Below are 17510 nucleotides of genomic sequence, written 5' to 3'. Positions count from 1 at the left end.
CAAGCTGCAATAGTTTGGCACACCAAGTAAGGAAAAGAAGGAAATATTTTTTTCAGAATCACAATGGCCAAAAAGAGAGTACAAAATATTTCCACGAGTTCCGCTCGACGCTCATCACGGTATGATGTACCTCTGACGACCCTCAGAGAGCCTAATGCTTCATGATCGATGGTAACTGCGGACCAGTAGCAGTTTGCTACCTTAGTGCAGTAGTGAAGACTCTGATCGAGGTTATTCACAACCTCCAATAGACTGCAAAGCAGTAGCGGCAGCGGCAACAACGATGGCCTAGGGAACTGGCACCGCATGACATGCCCTCCAAGCAAAGTCATCTGCCCCGTTCTCCATCCCGCCATTCAACTCGACATTCCCACCAGACAAGTCATCGACCCATCCGATAATCACCACATCCTGACTTTCGGCACACTCCATGTGCCGCTTTCGAAAATCGACGGTCTCCTTTCCCTCGATGGGCCTCACAAAAGGGAAAGAGGCCACGATCACCATCAAGTTCTTTTGGAGAAGGTTCTATCCCAGGATATTTTAATTATCCCGATGAGTCTCAGTGATAGTTGGACGAATTCGACTGTAAGCTGAAGGAGCTTAATCACTGTCTGAATCAGGTCCAAATAAATAATCGGGATCCAACCGACATCAGCACTTGCCCGCCCTTCTCTTAATGGATTCTTGATAAATTGATTTCTTGTCAGTTTAAGATACCATAAATGAAGCCATATGATGGCTCCATCGTTCCACTCGACCACCTCGAGAGCTACAAGCCTCTCATACTTCTTTAGGAGGCATCTGACATCCTTCTTTGTATAGCCTTTCTGATTACTCTTCAAAACACTGTTCGAATATGGTACTCTAGACTTCAACCAGAGAGTATCCATTCGTTCGAGCAGTTCGAACAATTTTTCATGGCACACTTTAGTACCAACCGAAGGATGCCATGAACTTTCGATAGCCTTTTCTCTATCAAGTAGCAAGACGGAGAATCTCTATGAGATTTTGTAGCACATTTTAATGTCGCCACCTTAGAGGTCTGGAACCTCAATGAGTCGATGGCCATCGTGGCCATAAAGTGAAAATTGTGAAGCTCCAAATTCACCTACTTCCTGGACAAGATCCTTTTTTGATCTTTCGCTAAACTCCTCGAGCACGCACAAAAGGATATTCATACCAAGGAGAGTGCAACTGACCAACACCAATCCGAGGACAAAGGTCAGAAGAAAAAGATGAAGAAGGAAAAAACCTCTGTAGGACCCAGCTAAACCCACATTGAGAGGGAGGTTCCACCTCTCTGACCAAGTTTGAAGCCTAAAAACTTCGATGGCGGGTATGACTCTTACACCTCTTTAACTACTCCTCGTATATAGATTCTCATGGAGATAGTGGGAAAGAGCTTCCTTTGATGACCCCAATGGATGAAGTCACAATCGACATCTCACAATAAGGAGTACTACTGTCAGTTTTATCGTGATCACGATCATAATACTAAATAATATATCCAATTGAAGAATGAGATAAAGATATTAATAAGGTAGAGATTCTCAAAAAATACATGCGGGACCAACCTATCCAGCTGCCTACTGATCCTCAACCACAACCGCATCTCTGTTGAAAAAAATACTTCAAGATTTGATCCACAATAAGCCTAAAATGAGATCCAGGATGAAAAATGAAATACAACAAGACCAAAATCAGTCCAAACAAAGTCTGGATGAAGAAAATACGTACGAAGGAGCAGACTGGGAGCAGTTGGTATGGCCCACGGACCGTCAGAGGGGTCCATGGGCCGGTATAGGCCGAAGGCAATGCGGGCTAGGCCTGACAGCATGCTAGCATTGGGCCAGCAGTGCGTTGGGTCGGCCCATAAGCGCGGGCGCCCAGGCCCGCTTGGGTATTATGGTCCAAGGTGGACCGTACTCTGTCACGGCTCACAGCCGATGGCATGGATTGGAGTGTGATTTGACGGCTCTGGAGTGAGCCGATCGTGATTAGATAGTGGAGGAGCTTTTTGAGTTTGATCAAGAGCCTAGAGATGCCTCATTACACGATCAGACGGCCACAATGTAAGTCGGTCATGATCGGATGGACAGAATTGATTTTGGACTTTGATTTGAACTCAGTCTCCTACTGAAATACTATTTTAAGATTTTTAGAGGCTATAAAATGTCGATTGACGATTCGTTTATTAGGTCGGATAGCTGATGATGTCATGGTTGTGTAGAGAGGCTTCTTAAGAGATTTCATAGAGTTTTTATAAAGATTTTGAGATTTCTTATTGAGAGACTCTTGTACAAGGGTGGAGTGGTGAGTTTCTTTTGTATTCTTTGATTTTGTTTCTCTCATAGTGAAGCTTGTTTCTCTTGTATTTTTTTTAAACATTACAGTGGAATAGAAGATTAAAATATCTTTTAATCTACATCATGCATGTATAAAACATAAAGCACTAGGATCTACTTCGTATGCTGAAATTGAACATATACTGAAATTGAATATGTGATCGAATCACATACCTGTTTCGTAAATTTTTTCTTCAAATCTAGATCTAGAAGAGAATAGGCCCTCTCTTAGCTACGCAAGTGTCCGACCTCTACGGGTATCCAATCAGAATCAGTCTGGAACAATCCTCTTTTATATTAATTTTTTTCTCAAAAATGAAGTCTGGATCGCGATCAATTCTTTGATCTTTTCTTTGATCTTCTTCTTCTCTTCTTCTCTTACTTTTTTTCTTAGATTATGAAGCAACCAAGGAGTAAAAACCAGCAAACAAGAGGAACGCCCAAACCCCTTTGGGCATGAAGGATGAAGGACGTCCAATATGGTAGATGTTGGAACTCCAAGGGAGAAGAGAAAAGGGGGCGTGGGCTCTTTAAGAGGGAGCATGGGGCTGCTAGTTGAAGTGCTAGAGATCTTAGTGAAGGTCCCTTTAAATCGGCATAAGGTTTGAATCCTATTCAAAACCAAACAATCACTTAATATAACTCCTACTTACATTAGGAATCCTTATTTCTTTAGTTATTTGACTCCCTTTAGAAATCCATTAGGTGCCAACTATTGGGGCCTTTACACCCACAAAAACACACCCCATATTGCACCCATGGGATGCCCCATAATGGTTCTACATGCCTTCTAAGAGGTGGACACGTCCAACTTGATCAAATCAAGTGGCGCCCAATGAAAACTATCAAGAAAATTAATTAAGGGCTTGAACCCTTAATTCATTTGATCCAAAATCTTAAGCATCCAACAATTGAAGTCCAATGAATTTAATTTATTTAGGTTATTAGTAGATAATTAATTTGAGCTAATCTTATCAAATAAAAAATTTAAACGTAAAGAGAAAATTATATCCAATCATGTACTAGTAAGGTTACTCGGAACCCAATAGGATTTCTCTAAACCCAATTGAGACTTCATAAGTCCAATTACTTATGCTAAATCTAATCTTTTTATTGTGTGACCTTATAAGTTCAATTCTATCTGGTAGTGAGATATACAATGATCTCTATCATTGTATGATTGAAACTTTTTTCAATGAATCACAATAATTTCACTCTAACTCATCAAAGATTGTCGATCCTGAGCAATCTTGGTGAGCTCTCACAATCCACCAGTGATACCTAACAGTATGTAGTGGTAACTCAGTAGAATCAAAAAAAAATCTTAAGGTGTAGTTTCCATGTGATTCAGTCCCTCTATCGTGAGTCCCGATTAGATGGCAGGTTATGGATAAATCGTCAAACCTCATCATCGGTCATATGATAGATTTGATCAGCTCAAGTCCAATTACGATCCTTATAAAAACTCTTTTTTAATAATCACACTGCTGTGGCTACAGACTCTCGAACGTAGCCTCTCAAATCTCATAGGACTACTTCTTTCTATCAAGATCAATAGATTCTATCTTGATGCATACCTTACTCCTACAGTGGACCAACCGTCGTCAACATCCACTACAAGAGATCATTGAGATCATATTTATGTGTCAATCAAACTTCAGCAGTCTCACTGCAAGCAGTCATACCATCATAGGTCAAAGGACCATTCACATAACTACAGCATCGAGACAATCACTAACGATCGAGTAAAAATTCAAGTGATCTCTCGTATGGTCACGCTCAGTACTAGTTATTCTCTAACAACTATCTACACTCATTGCTCAGTATCTTTACACTGTAGATCAAAGACTCATCTATCCCAAAGAAAGTGATCTGTATATCGATCTATCTAGATTGATCACTGTTCTCATGATGATACTATGACTAGGAGCATTTAGAAATTATATATATGTCTCTAATTCTCAACACTTTGAGAATATGTATCGAAATGTTAATTTCATAGACGATTCAAGGACACATCACACTTGAATGAAAAATAAACTTGCCATTTTATTGATCAAATCAATGTATTAAGTATAAAATTATGTCTTAGCTTTATTACAATGTGTCAGCCATATTGGCTTCTAGGACATACATCTAACATAAGTGGTATCAGGTGGTCCAGATAGAGGTGGTGTTGATCGAGATAAAAGATAAAAAAGATAAGTATAATCAAGGTGGAGATCAACTGATTCGATGGAAAGAATAATTTCTCCTTGCAGCAAGCGAGGGTGAAGGATGTGCTCATCCAACAGAGGTTGATCGATACTCTCTTGAATGAAAAGCTGACTACCATAGAGGAGAAGACCTGAAAGCAACTACAGATACAAATGGTGAGTACCATCCGTATGTACTTGATAGATGAGGTGGTGATCCATACACTTGATGAGACTTCTCCGACGATGCTGTGGTCGAAGCTCGAGAAGCTGTACATGACGACGTCTCTTACCAATGCTCTTTTCTTATGGAGGCAGTTCTACTAACTATGGATGGATGAGAGACAGAATGTGCAGGAGCATCTCGATCACTACCAAAAGATTCTCATCGATCTTCTCAATGTAGGTGAGAAGGTTGAGGAGAATATCAGGGCGTTTATCTTGCTAGCATCATTTCTCCCTTCGTATGAGTCCTTGATGACTGCTCTTCTAGTGGAGAAGAGCACCATCAAGATGGATAAGGTCACTACAGCAATTCTCCAGAATAAGATTCTAATGAGGAAGAACCTAGCTTCGAGCTCAAGTGGTGGTGCTCGGCTTCGATGGTTTATGGAGGAGCAGGTGGCAACAGATGGAATGGTAGAGGATCACGAGGAGGATGATCCATGTCTAAGATGAGGGATCCCAGCAAGATCGGATGCTATCGGTGTGATGAGTTGGAGCATCATGTCAGAGATTGCTTAACTCAGGGATCAGACAAGGGCTACTACAGCGACGGCCAATAGCGAGTCAAAGGATGATGTCCTATTAATATTTGATGAGATATCTACTTCTTCTCAATAGTAAATTTTAGATTTTGTATACACCCATCATGTTTGTTATAGAGAGGAGCTGTTTGACTTTCTAAAGAGCAGTGAGGGTACTGTTCATCTGTCGGATGGATCGAGTTGTGCGATCAAGAGCACCGAGATGGTTAGCTGGAGGACACATGATGGTGCAGTGAGAAGATTGGGGAAGGTCTAATACATATCCAATTTTAGATAGAATCTTATCTCACAGAGCAGACTGGATTCAAATGACTATAGGTGGATAGCTGGTGATGGAATCCTAAAGGTCATGCATGGTGATAGGGTGATATTGGAGGGGAAGAAGATTAGAGGAGGATATTACTATCTGACAGAGAGTCTAATGCAACTTAGAGCTTCAGGAGTCAGGAAGAGCCCAAAGTGAGATGGAGCTCTAAATGCAAGTGGATCGGACACAAGATGGCAGACTCGAAAAGATGAGAGGTAACGTCACAGAGTGAAGTTCCTATTGTCATAGAAGATTTTTTCGAGCAGATCTTTAATCAGAGTAGACACAGCCCATGACAAAGATGAGATTAAGTGATCTGGCTCGACTCCCATGTTTGCCCGTCCATAAGATAGCAGGTGTGCTCCAAGACGTGGGGGTGAGACGGATCACAGGCTCTCAGAAACAAGTTGAGGTCGAACATCGAGTCGAGATGAAGATTGTTAAGAAAAATATCTCAAGATTTTTTTCATAATAAGCTTAGAACGAGATTAAGATGAAAAATAAAATCCAATGAGATCAAGATTAGTCCAAATGAAGTTCGGATGAAGAAGACACATGCGAGGGAGCAGGCCAGGAGCAACTGATATGGCCCATGGGCCGTCGGAGATGCCCATGCACCGGTGCAGGCCGAAGGCGGTGTGGGTCAGGCCCGGTAGTGCACTGGTGCTAGGCCAGCAATGCATTGGGCTGGCCTAGGCACGTGCATGGCCCGCGAGTGCAGGCGCCCAGGCCTGCCTGGGTATCGCGGCCCATGGTGGACCATGCTCTGTCACAACTCATAGAGGATGGCATGGATCGGAGTGCAATTTGATGGCTCTAGAGTGAGCCGATCATGATCAAATGATTGAGAGGCTTTTCGAGTTTGATCAGGAGCCTGGGGTTGCCTCATTGCGTGATCGGACGGCCACAATGCAAGTCGATCATGATCGGAGGCCAGAATTGATTTTGGACTTTGATTTGGACTTGATCTCCTAATGAAATATTATTTTAGAATTTTTGGAGGCTATAAAACTTCAATTGACGATCCATTTATTGAGTCAGACAACTAGTGACATCCTAGTCGTATAGAGAGGCTTCTTGAAAGATTTTAGAGAGCTTTTGTGAGAGTTTTGAGACTTCTTGTTGAGAGACTCTTGTACAAGAATTGAGTGGTGAGTTTTTCTTGTATTCTTCGATTTTGTTTCTCTCATAGTGAAGCTTGCACGTCCCATGGAGATTAGCTTGAGGTTGATCCATGTATTTTTATTGTATTTGTTTGTTGTTCTTTCTTCTTCTTCTTCTTCTTGTGTGATATCAACATCCGCTTTTCGGATATTATTGTGATCTTGAGCAGGTGATCCATGTTCTACAATTGAGGGATCTACCCCAACAGTCTCGAGGAAGAAACTCATGCTCAACCTATGACGGACGTGATCAACATGATCTCGACAAGATCGAGACTTCAGGGAGAAGACGACTTGGAAAGCTCCTCTAAGTGTCAATGGGCAAATGACGACATCGTTTTCTTTGAGAAAGATCTACAAGGAGTCTAACTCCTCATAACGACGCTGTTACTGTATCTATGATAATAGCTAATTATAATGTAAAATGGTGTCTTGTTAATAATGGAAGCTCCGGTGATGTAACTTTCTATGATGCTTTCTCCCAAATGCGACTTTCTACTAACCAACTAAAACTAATTAACATACCTTTAATTGGGTTTACTGGTGACCCAATCTTAGTAGAAGGAGAAATAGAACTTCCTATTACTGTCAGGCAATAACCTCGGCAATCGATCGTGCGACTCAATTTTCTCATAGTCCGAGTCCCTTCCACCTACAATATTATCTTGAGATGATCTGAACTGAATACACTCCAAGTGATTATCTCAACATACCACTTGCTCGTGCATTTCTTGATGAGGAATGGGACTGGTGAAATGAGGTAAAATCAACAGTTGGCTTGACAATGTTATTTAACTATAATCAAAGAAAAGAAGTCAACTGAAGCTCTTCCCATTGATGGACTGAATCAGAGAGAAGAAGAAAGTCGGAGAGAACCCATAGAGTAACTTATTTCAATGCCCCTCAATGATGAAGATCCGACTAAAATCATCTAGGTCGAATCTTTATTAACTGATGAACTATGGGAGAAGCTTGTCACCTTTCTGAGGAAGAATGCAGATATCTTCGCTTGATCTACCTCAGACATACCGGGCATCCCTTTTGATGTAATTATCCACCCACTAAATGTCAATGCTAAGCATAAATCAGTGAGACAAAAAGAAAAGAAGTTTTGCTCCCAAGTGATAGAAGGTCATCGATGAAGAAGTTGACAAGTTGCTAGCAGCCGACTTCATTCATGAGACAACTTATCCTGATTAACTCGTGAACATCGTGATGGTCAAAAAGGCTAATGCAAATGGAGGATACATATCGACTACATTGACTTGAATAAAACTTGTCCAAAGGACAGCTTTTCATTTTCATGGATCGATCAACTAGTCGATGCAACTTTAGGCCACCAACTGCTAAACTTTATGGATGCTCTCTCTAGATACAATCAAATTCGAAAGGCGCCTGACGATAAGAAAAAATGGCATTTATTACCGATAAAGGCTTGTACTATTATAAAATCTTGCCTTTCGGCCTCAAAAATATTGGAGCTACATATCAAAGGCTGGTCAACAAAGTCTTTAAGAACCAAAACAGACATAATATGAAAGTTTATATTGACGACATACTCGTAAAGAGCAATGAAGCTTCTCTCCATATCGACGATCTGACAGAAGCTTTCGACGTCTTAAGAAAATATCAAATGAAACTGAACTCGACTAAGTGTGCTTTCGACATCACTTTGAAAAAGTTTCTCAATTTTATGGTAACAAGATGGAGCATCGAGGCCAACCTCAAAAAGATCAAGGCTATTCTCGACATGAAGCTTCCGACTTCTCAGTGGGATATTCAAAAATTGGCAGGACGTATTGCATCTTTAAGCTAATTCATCTCCAAATTCACAAAGCGATACCTCCCCTTCTTCAAAATTCTTAGATAGATGAAAGACTTCACTTGGACAGAAGAGTGCCAGAAGGCTTTCGATGACTTGAAGTAGTACTTATACTCTCCTCCACTACCGACAAAATCAAATACCAGTGACAAACTATTCATATATTTGGCTATGACTTTTAGAAAATCAGGTAGGTAGCATGTGTAGATTTCAAAACTTTAAAAACAGACAGCAAAAAATAAAACGGATTAAACTCTTTAACCCCACATGCTAGATATCAGATCTAAACCTACCTAAGCTCAGAGAAAGCACATATTATCAATATAAAATTTAAAAAAAAATTATGAGATCAGATCTTATTATCTTTGTGTGGGTAGAAATTCACCGCTATTGATGATCTCGGATTCATAGAAGGTTGAGCCGCATACGTGTCCGGCCTCTACGGATATCCATCGGGATCAATTTCGATCTTTTTTTTCTCGTATGAGATTGTTCTTCTCAAGAAGAAGAAGAATCTTGGCCTTGAAGATTTTGATCAATTCTTTTGATCTTAACTACGAGATCAACTCCTTGATCTGTAGCCTTCTTCTTCTTCTCCTCGATCCTTGATCTCTAAGTCATCAGAACTTCTTTTAGGTGTGTGGAAGAGAGAGCACCCAACTTTTGGGTGTGGAAAGAAAGAAAATGATGAGAGGAGGCATAGAGATGGAGAGAAGGAGAGTTTTGTTGATCAAAAATTTATTCTTTAAAATTCTAGATACCACCCTTTATATATAGACACTGTCCTGACACATATCAGGAATCCTATCAACTTAAAAAGATAGATTCTTATCTTATAAGAATTCTCTATCTTTTAAATTTGATTTATGCCAAATAAAATCAGATATAAATGATAATTAATCAGCACTTTTAAGTATGTACAACAGGCATCCATGGAATACATGTCAGATGGTTGGGGCGCCAACTCTTGGTGCCCCACAAAGGGATCTCTAGCTAAAAGAGATGGGGCGTGGACCCCTCTCTCTCTCCTCTACACCATGACACATAAGAGAGGGTGGGCCCCTTTAGAATATGGCACCCAATAATTTTCAAAAAGAAAAAGATGCGTCACATATTCTTCCATCTATTCCACATGCATGCTTAGACATAATTAGGAGATAAAGAAGAGATAATGTTAGGATAATTATGCTAACTAATTGACTTAATCAAATTTTTTTGGGCTCACAATTAACAGTCCAATTAAATCCAAATAAATTTAGATTAGGTTCAAGGCTATGGACTTGATCAAATCAAAGTCTCGAGAAGAATTAGGTTTAACCGTGTGCTAGCATGGTTCTCATAAACCTAATAGGATTTCAATAAATTCTAATCAATTGAAACTTCATAAGTCCAATTGATAAATTTGAGATTAAATCTCTTAATATGTGATCCCATAGGTTCCATTCAATCTGGTAGTGAGATATATTATAATCTCTATCATAATATCATCGAAATTCTTTTCGATGGATTGAAACATTTCCCATTCTACCTTTCAAAGGCCATTGATCATCAAGATGATGTACGATGAGTCTCACAATCCATCAGTGACACCTAGCAGTATATAGTGGCAATCCAGTATGATGAAAGTATGAACTCTAGGTACAGTTATCGTATAATTCAGTCTTTTTATCGTGAGTCCCGACTTGACAGAGGTTATGGAGAGCTCGTCAGATTCGATCGTCAGTCTTATGCTAGATTGGTTCGATTCGAGTTCATTTATGAATTCTATGAAAACTCTTTTCTAGTATTCACACTTATTTTGATCAAAGACTTTCTGAACTCAGTCTCATAAATCGCATAGGACTTCTCATTTTCTACCAAGATCGATGGATCCCATTTAGGTACATCCTACTCCAAACAGCGAATCTAAACCTACTGAAGCCAACATACACAGCAAAGACCCAAATGGCTAGGGACCAAAAAAATATGCAGTCAAACCCAATAACCTCACTGCGAATAGCCAATGACACGTAGATCAAAAGACCACTCACACCACTGCAGTATTGAGAAAACTACTGACAAGTGAGTAGACATCTATGTGGTTCTCATATTGGTCACGCTCAGTATAAGTTATTCTCTAACAACCACCTGCATCTTCATCCCAATGTCTCTACACCGCAGATCTGAGACTCATCTGCCCACAAGAGAGGTGAACCGTGCACCGATCTTAAATAGATTAATCACTGTCCTCCGTGACGATCCTTTGATTGAAAGTATTTAGAAATTAACCACTAATTAATGTATGTCTCAAATTCTTAACTCTTTAAGAATATACAAAAATCATCTTTGTTAAATTTTAAGATAAATCATGGACATATAAACATGATTGGAAAGAAAAAGCTCTTTATTGATAATAAAAAATTAAAAATACAAATATAGGCTCAAGAATTACATAATGTGTCAGCCAATAATTGACTTTTAGGTATAAATCCAATAAACTCTCACTTGACCTAAAATCAATTGGCCATATACCTAAGATCCATCTTCTCAAGATGAGCTTCGGTCTTCTACTGATTGAGAGGCTTGGTCAGTGGGTCTGCCACATTCAGCATGGAGTCGACTCTCTATATCTCAACAAACTTCTTCTCGAGGTATTCGCGTATGATGTGAAACCACCACTCTATGTGCTTGGACTTCTTGTGAGACCTGGGCTCCTTAGCGAAAGCTATGGCACCATTATTGTCGTAGTGCAGTACAATAGCATCTGATGGCATCACACCCAACTCCACAATGAACTTTTTGGACCAAAAGGCTTCCTTAGCAGCTTCAGAGGAGGCGATGTACTTAATTTTCATGATCGAATCTACAATGATCGGCTGCTTGAAATTTTTCAGCTAATCACACCACCATTACATAAGAAGATACATCCTAATGTAGACTTTCTATCATCAACATTAGCCATAAAGTCTGAATCGGTGTATCCCTCAACTTTCAGCTCCGATCCTCCACCAAAGACCAACATCAAATCCTTAGTCCCTCTCAAATACTTAAAGATGTTTTTAACAGCAATCTAGTGTTCTTCACCTAGATTCACCTAATATCTACTTGTGACACTCACGACAAATGCTATATCAGAGCGTATACATAACATGGCATACATGAGATTTTCTATTACCAAAGCATAAGGGATCTTGCTCATGCGTTGGATCTCCTCAGGTGTGTCAGGGCATATCTTCTTGGAGAGATGAATGCCGTGTCTAAGGAACAAAAGACCCCTCTTAGAGTTTTCTATGTTGAACCTCTTCAGCACCTCCTCTATGTACATATGCTGTGAGAGTCCCATCATTCTCTTGGATCTATCTCTATAGACTTTTATACCAAAAATATAGGAAGCTTCTCCTAGATCTTTCATGGCGAACTCTTTCGATAACCATACTTTGACCGACGTCAACATGGGAATATAATTTTCAATCAGAAGGATGTCATCCACGTACAATACGAGAAAAGTGACAGTGCTCCCACTGACTTTTTTGTACACATACGGTTCTTCTTCATTTTTGATGAAATCAAATATTTTGATCACATCATTGAAATAAATGTTCCAACTCCGAGATGCTTGCTTGAGTCCATATATGGATCTTTGCAGCTTGTAGACCTTGTGATCACTATTACTGGATGTGAAACTTAGAGGCTGCTCTATATAGATATCTTCCTCAAGATATCTATTTAGGAAGACAGTCTTTACATCCATCTATCAGATTTCATAATCATGAAAAGCTACTATGGCAAGCAGAGTACGAATGAATTTCAGTATGGCTACAGATGAAAAAATTCCATGATAGTTGATACCTTCGCATGGACTATAACCTTTTGCGACTAGCCTTGCCTTATAGATCTCTACCTTACCATCTGACTCAATCTTCTTTTTGTAAATCCATTTACATCCAATAGGTACAATACCTTCAAGTGGATCTACTAAAGACCAAACCTAGTTGGAATGCATGAAGTCAATTTCTGACTTCATCGCATCCATCCATTTCTCAGAGTCTATATCTAATATTGTCTCATCATAGGTTTTGGGATCATTCCTAATGTCCCTATCTTCCACAAGGAACACTTTCTCTAAATCCTCTGTAAGAATACCTAAATATCTTTCGGAAGGATGGGAGATCCTATTTGATTTATAAGGTGGAGGAGGTATCACATATACTGGCTCATTACTGGGTTCAAATCTTTGGACTTGATGCTCTTTAGAGACTTTCTCTTCGAGCTCAATCTTCCTCTCACTATCTCTATCTTGGATAAACTCTTTTTTCAAGAAAACAATATGGTGGCTCACAATCACATTGTGATCTTAAGAAAGATGAAGTAGTATCCCATGGTTTCCTTAGGATACCCTATAAAATGAGCTCTAAAGGACCTAGCCTCTAACTTGTCCGCCTGCTGTTGCTTGACATGGATCGGATATCTCCAAATCTTGAGGTACCCAAGAGTTGGCTTCTTACCATGCCGTAATTCATATGGTATGGTGGGAACAGATTTAGAAGAAATCCGATTCAAGAGATGAATCATAGAAAGCAAAGCATATCCTCAGAAAAAATCAAGAAGGTCTGTGAAGCTCATCATGGACCAGACCATATCTAATAAGGTCTGATTCCTTCTTTCAGATATCCCATTGAGTTGAGACATCCCTGGAGGTGTCCACTGTAAGATTATGTCATTATCTTTAAGATAGATCCAAAATTCTCCACTAAGATACTCTCCTCCTCAATCTGATCGAAGAACCTTTATGAGTTTTTCAGTCTGTTTTTCTATTTTATGTTTGAATTCTTTAAATTTTTCAAAGGCTTTAGACTTTTGATGCCACAGATACACGAATCCCTACCGTGAATAATCATCAGTAAAGGTTATGAAGTAGATATAGCTATCCCTGACTTGTATATCAAATAGACCACATACGTCAGTGTGTACCAGAGCTAATATCTCAGTGGCCTTTTCTTCTTGTCCCACAAAGGGTAGCTTGGTTATTTTTTCTTGAAGACACGATTCACAGACTGGATAAGACTTGAAAGTCAATGGTCCAAGAAGACCATCTTTCTCCAGTTTGATGAGTCTATCTTCTCCAATATGGCCTAGCCTAAGGTGCTATAGGTATTTTTGGCTGATCATATCTCTAGATCTCTTAGACCCTATTGCATTTACTATTTGCTCGTTAATGTTTATATTTGCATCCGTATGCAAATGGTTAAGACCGTCAATCAAGAAAGCACATGCCACAAGTTTATTTTCAAAATAAATAGAACATATGTCTTTATTGAAATAAAAATTATAATGATCCTGTGCCAGCACAGAGATAGAAATCAAATTTTTACTGACTACAGGTACATAGAAACAGTCTTTCAAAAGCAAACTAAATCTTAATGATAGTCGCAAAGGGTAGGTCCCGATGGCCACAGCAGCAACCCTTACTCCATTGTCGACTCAAGAGTGATCTCATCTTTCCTCAGCCCCTTAGCTTCTTCAAGACCCTGCATTGAAGTGTACAAATAAGTACTTGAACCAGAATCAAGAACCTAACTTAAAGAAGAGAAAACCTTTAGATTAGTTTCAATAACGAGCAACTCAGATGTACCTTCAGAAGATCCATCCTTCTTCCTACTCTTAACAGTTGCCAGATAAGTCAGACAGTTTCTTCTCCAGTGATCTTCGACATTGCAATGAAAATATTTTTCTTTATTGTCAGCCTTCTTTGGAACCTGTTTCTTAGGCTTGACCTCATTCTTTTACTTCTTTGTGGACTTTTTCTTTTTCTTGAAAGAAGACTTCCTTTTGGAGAAAGTCCGCTCCACAGCCAGAACTGTACCTCTTGAACTTTTCAAGGTGCCCTCTGCAGTCACCAACATATTCAATAACTCTGGCAAAGTAGCATCAATCTTATTCATATGGTAGTTCATGATGAACTGCCATATGAATCAGGAAGAAACTGAAGGATCAGATCCACCTGCAATTCCTTGTCTATATTCATCCCGAGCTTCTGAAGCTCCTCTATGTCCTTGATCATTGTCTAATAATGATCATTGACAGTCTGCCCATCACGCATCTTTGCTCTAAAAAATCTCTGGGAGACCTCAAAGCGAGCTGTACGACTCTGTTCATCATATAACTCTTGTAGGTAAACCAACATCTCCTTGGCAGTCCTCATATCTTCATGCTGTTACTGAAGATCATTGGACATAGACGTTAAGATATAGCATTTTGCCTTATCATCTTCATCCATTCACTTTTCAAGTGTAGCTCGTTGATCAGCGAATGGATGAGTAGGAAACGCAGGTGCTTTCTGATCGAGGATATAGATAAGTTTTTCGAAAGTGAGAATAATTTTTAAATTTTGGAGCCAGTCTTTGTAATTGGTGCCGGTCAACCTATATCAAGGATTCAGACTAAGAGGTTTGAACTCAACATTGTTATCTGTAGAGAGAATTGTTTCTAGTTAAATTTTGTACTTATAAAAATATTTATTCTAGAGACTTTAAAAATAAACAAATGCTTTCATTATTTTTTCGAATCTCCCACACTCCTCGAATGGAGAAATGAAAACCTATACGTGATCAGTTATAAATGGGTACTGTAGTCCCATTAATCTATACACACCTCACCTAACAGTTATTGATGAGTATAGACCAATGAGTGGATAACACTTTGTCCATTGCTTCACTAAGCAAGTTGCAGTGGGCTTGATCTCTAAGTCTTGTGGCCTCACCTAACAGTTATTGGCACATTCTTTAGTTAAGTCAGACCCATCGTTTACCAGCGGACGCAAAGCCGTCAATGAAACTCTCACGTAATAGTTATTGGGCCCAACTTCATTTCTACCTCAGGACATCAAATATCAATAGAGTGGTTGTACCTTTCCGATGCAATCGAACCATTATAATCAATCAAGAATGATCAATGTCAGGAAGGTACCCACATCTCTACAATGATGGAAGACCTTTAGACTTAATATTTAATGAGGAGATTTGAGTTTAGATCTCTTTTAAATCAGTAGATCTGACATTCGACTAATTAAATTATGTCAGCACATCAATATGTCTAACCATCCTAGTTGGCATGGATGAACTCGAGTCAACAAGTAACCGAACACGAAACTGAATCTCTCAAGATGGCCAGATAACTTAAGATGCATGGGGATCCCTCCGTTATTTTTCTTAGATACCAATCAAAATTGATCAGATCAAACAACAGAATCAATTAAATAACACTATCTAAATACTTACCTTAGACATCAAATTAGATGATTAGAATCGATTAGATTAACCTATTGAAACAGATCCGAATCACTGAGCTAAATTCGATCTTGAGTTAATCAACTCACATCAAAATATGAATCGATGTGATCAACTACAACTAAAGTCAACTTTGAGTCCCTTTGATCTAATCCTAATCATCCATTGATTAGGTTCAATCAACTGCTCAAAATCAAAAACGGATTCTAGCCTGATCTAATCAACTAAACCCTAATTGTAGTTTGTGCACTTAGACTTAATTTGTTCAACCTATACCCATATGCAACAACACAATTTTAGATCTAAAAATGATTTTTAGATTATGTTTCATTGCATGCAATTAATGGCTTATGATCTTGAAACTGTTTCAGATCTAAACCTAGTTTCATATATCAAATATATGTAGTTTCAGATCTAAATCAAATATGCATCACATATACATTAATTTCAGATCTAAAATTAAATTTATACATATCAAATATGTATAAAATCAGATCTAAAATAATGATCAAAATATTTTAAAAATATCTTTTCAAAAACTGATTCATATCAAACTAGGACAACCTTTACAATATAGAGGTTAAACCCTATATCAGGACAACCTTGTATCAGTTTAATGTAAACTTTTAATCATTCTAATTTCAGATCTAAACACAAATTAAACATATCACATATATTAATTTTTAGATCTAAAAGATTTGATTTAATTATTTCAAAAATAGCTTTCAAAATTGATCAATCTTGTGCTAGGACAACCTTTACAGTATAAGAGGTAAATCCTATATCAGGATAACATTATATCAGCACAAAATTAATTTTAAATTATTAAAACTTTTAGATCTAATTTAACAACTAGATCATATATATTTTTTAAAATCTGTGACTCTGATACCACTGTTAGAAAATCAGATAGGTAGCATGTGTAGATTTCAAAACTTCAAAAACAGGCAGCGAAAAATAAAATGGGTTAAATCCTTTAACCCCACATGCTAAATACCAGACTTAAACCTATCCAAGTCCAAAAAAATACATATTATAAATCTAAAATTTAGAAAAAAATTTATAAGATTAGATCTCATTATCTTTCTGCGGGTAAAAATTCATTGCTATTGATGATCTCAGATTTGTAGAAGGTTGAGCCGCATACGTGTCCGGCCTCTATGAGTATCCATCAAGATCGATCTCGAATTTTTTTTTCTCATATGAAATTTTTTTTCTCAAGAAAAATTTTAGCCTTGAAGACTTTGATCAATTCCTTTAATCTTAACTGTGAGATAACTCCTTGATCTGTAGCCTTCTTCTTCTTCTCCTCGATCCTTGATCTCTAAGTCACCAGAACTTCTTCTAGGTGTGTGAAAGAGAGAGCACCCAACTTTTGAATGTGAAAAAGAACAAAATGATGAGAGAAGACATGAAGATAGAGAGAGGGAGAGTTTTGTTAATCAAAAATTTATTCTTTAAAACCCCAAAGACCACCCTTTATATATAGACACTGCCCAAACACATATCAAGAATCCTATCAACTTAAAAAGGTAGATTCTTATCTCATAAGAATTCTCTACCTTTTAAATCTAATTTATGTCAAATAAAATCAGATATAAATGATAATTAATTAGTCCTTTTAAGTATATATAATAGGGATC

Source organism: Elaeis guineensis, chromosome 2 (assembly GCF_000442705.2).
Source record: "Elaeis guineensis isolate ETL-2024a chromosome 2, EG11, whole genome shotgun sequence".
Lineage (NCBI taxonomy): Eukaryota > Viridiplantae > Streptophyta > Magnoliopsida > Arecales > Arecaceae > Elaeis > Elaeis guineensis.
Note: the sequence above shows the minus strand (reverse complement) of the source record.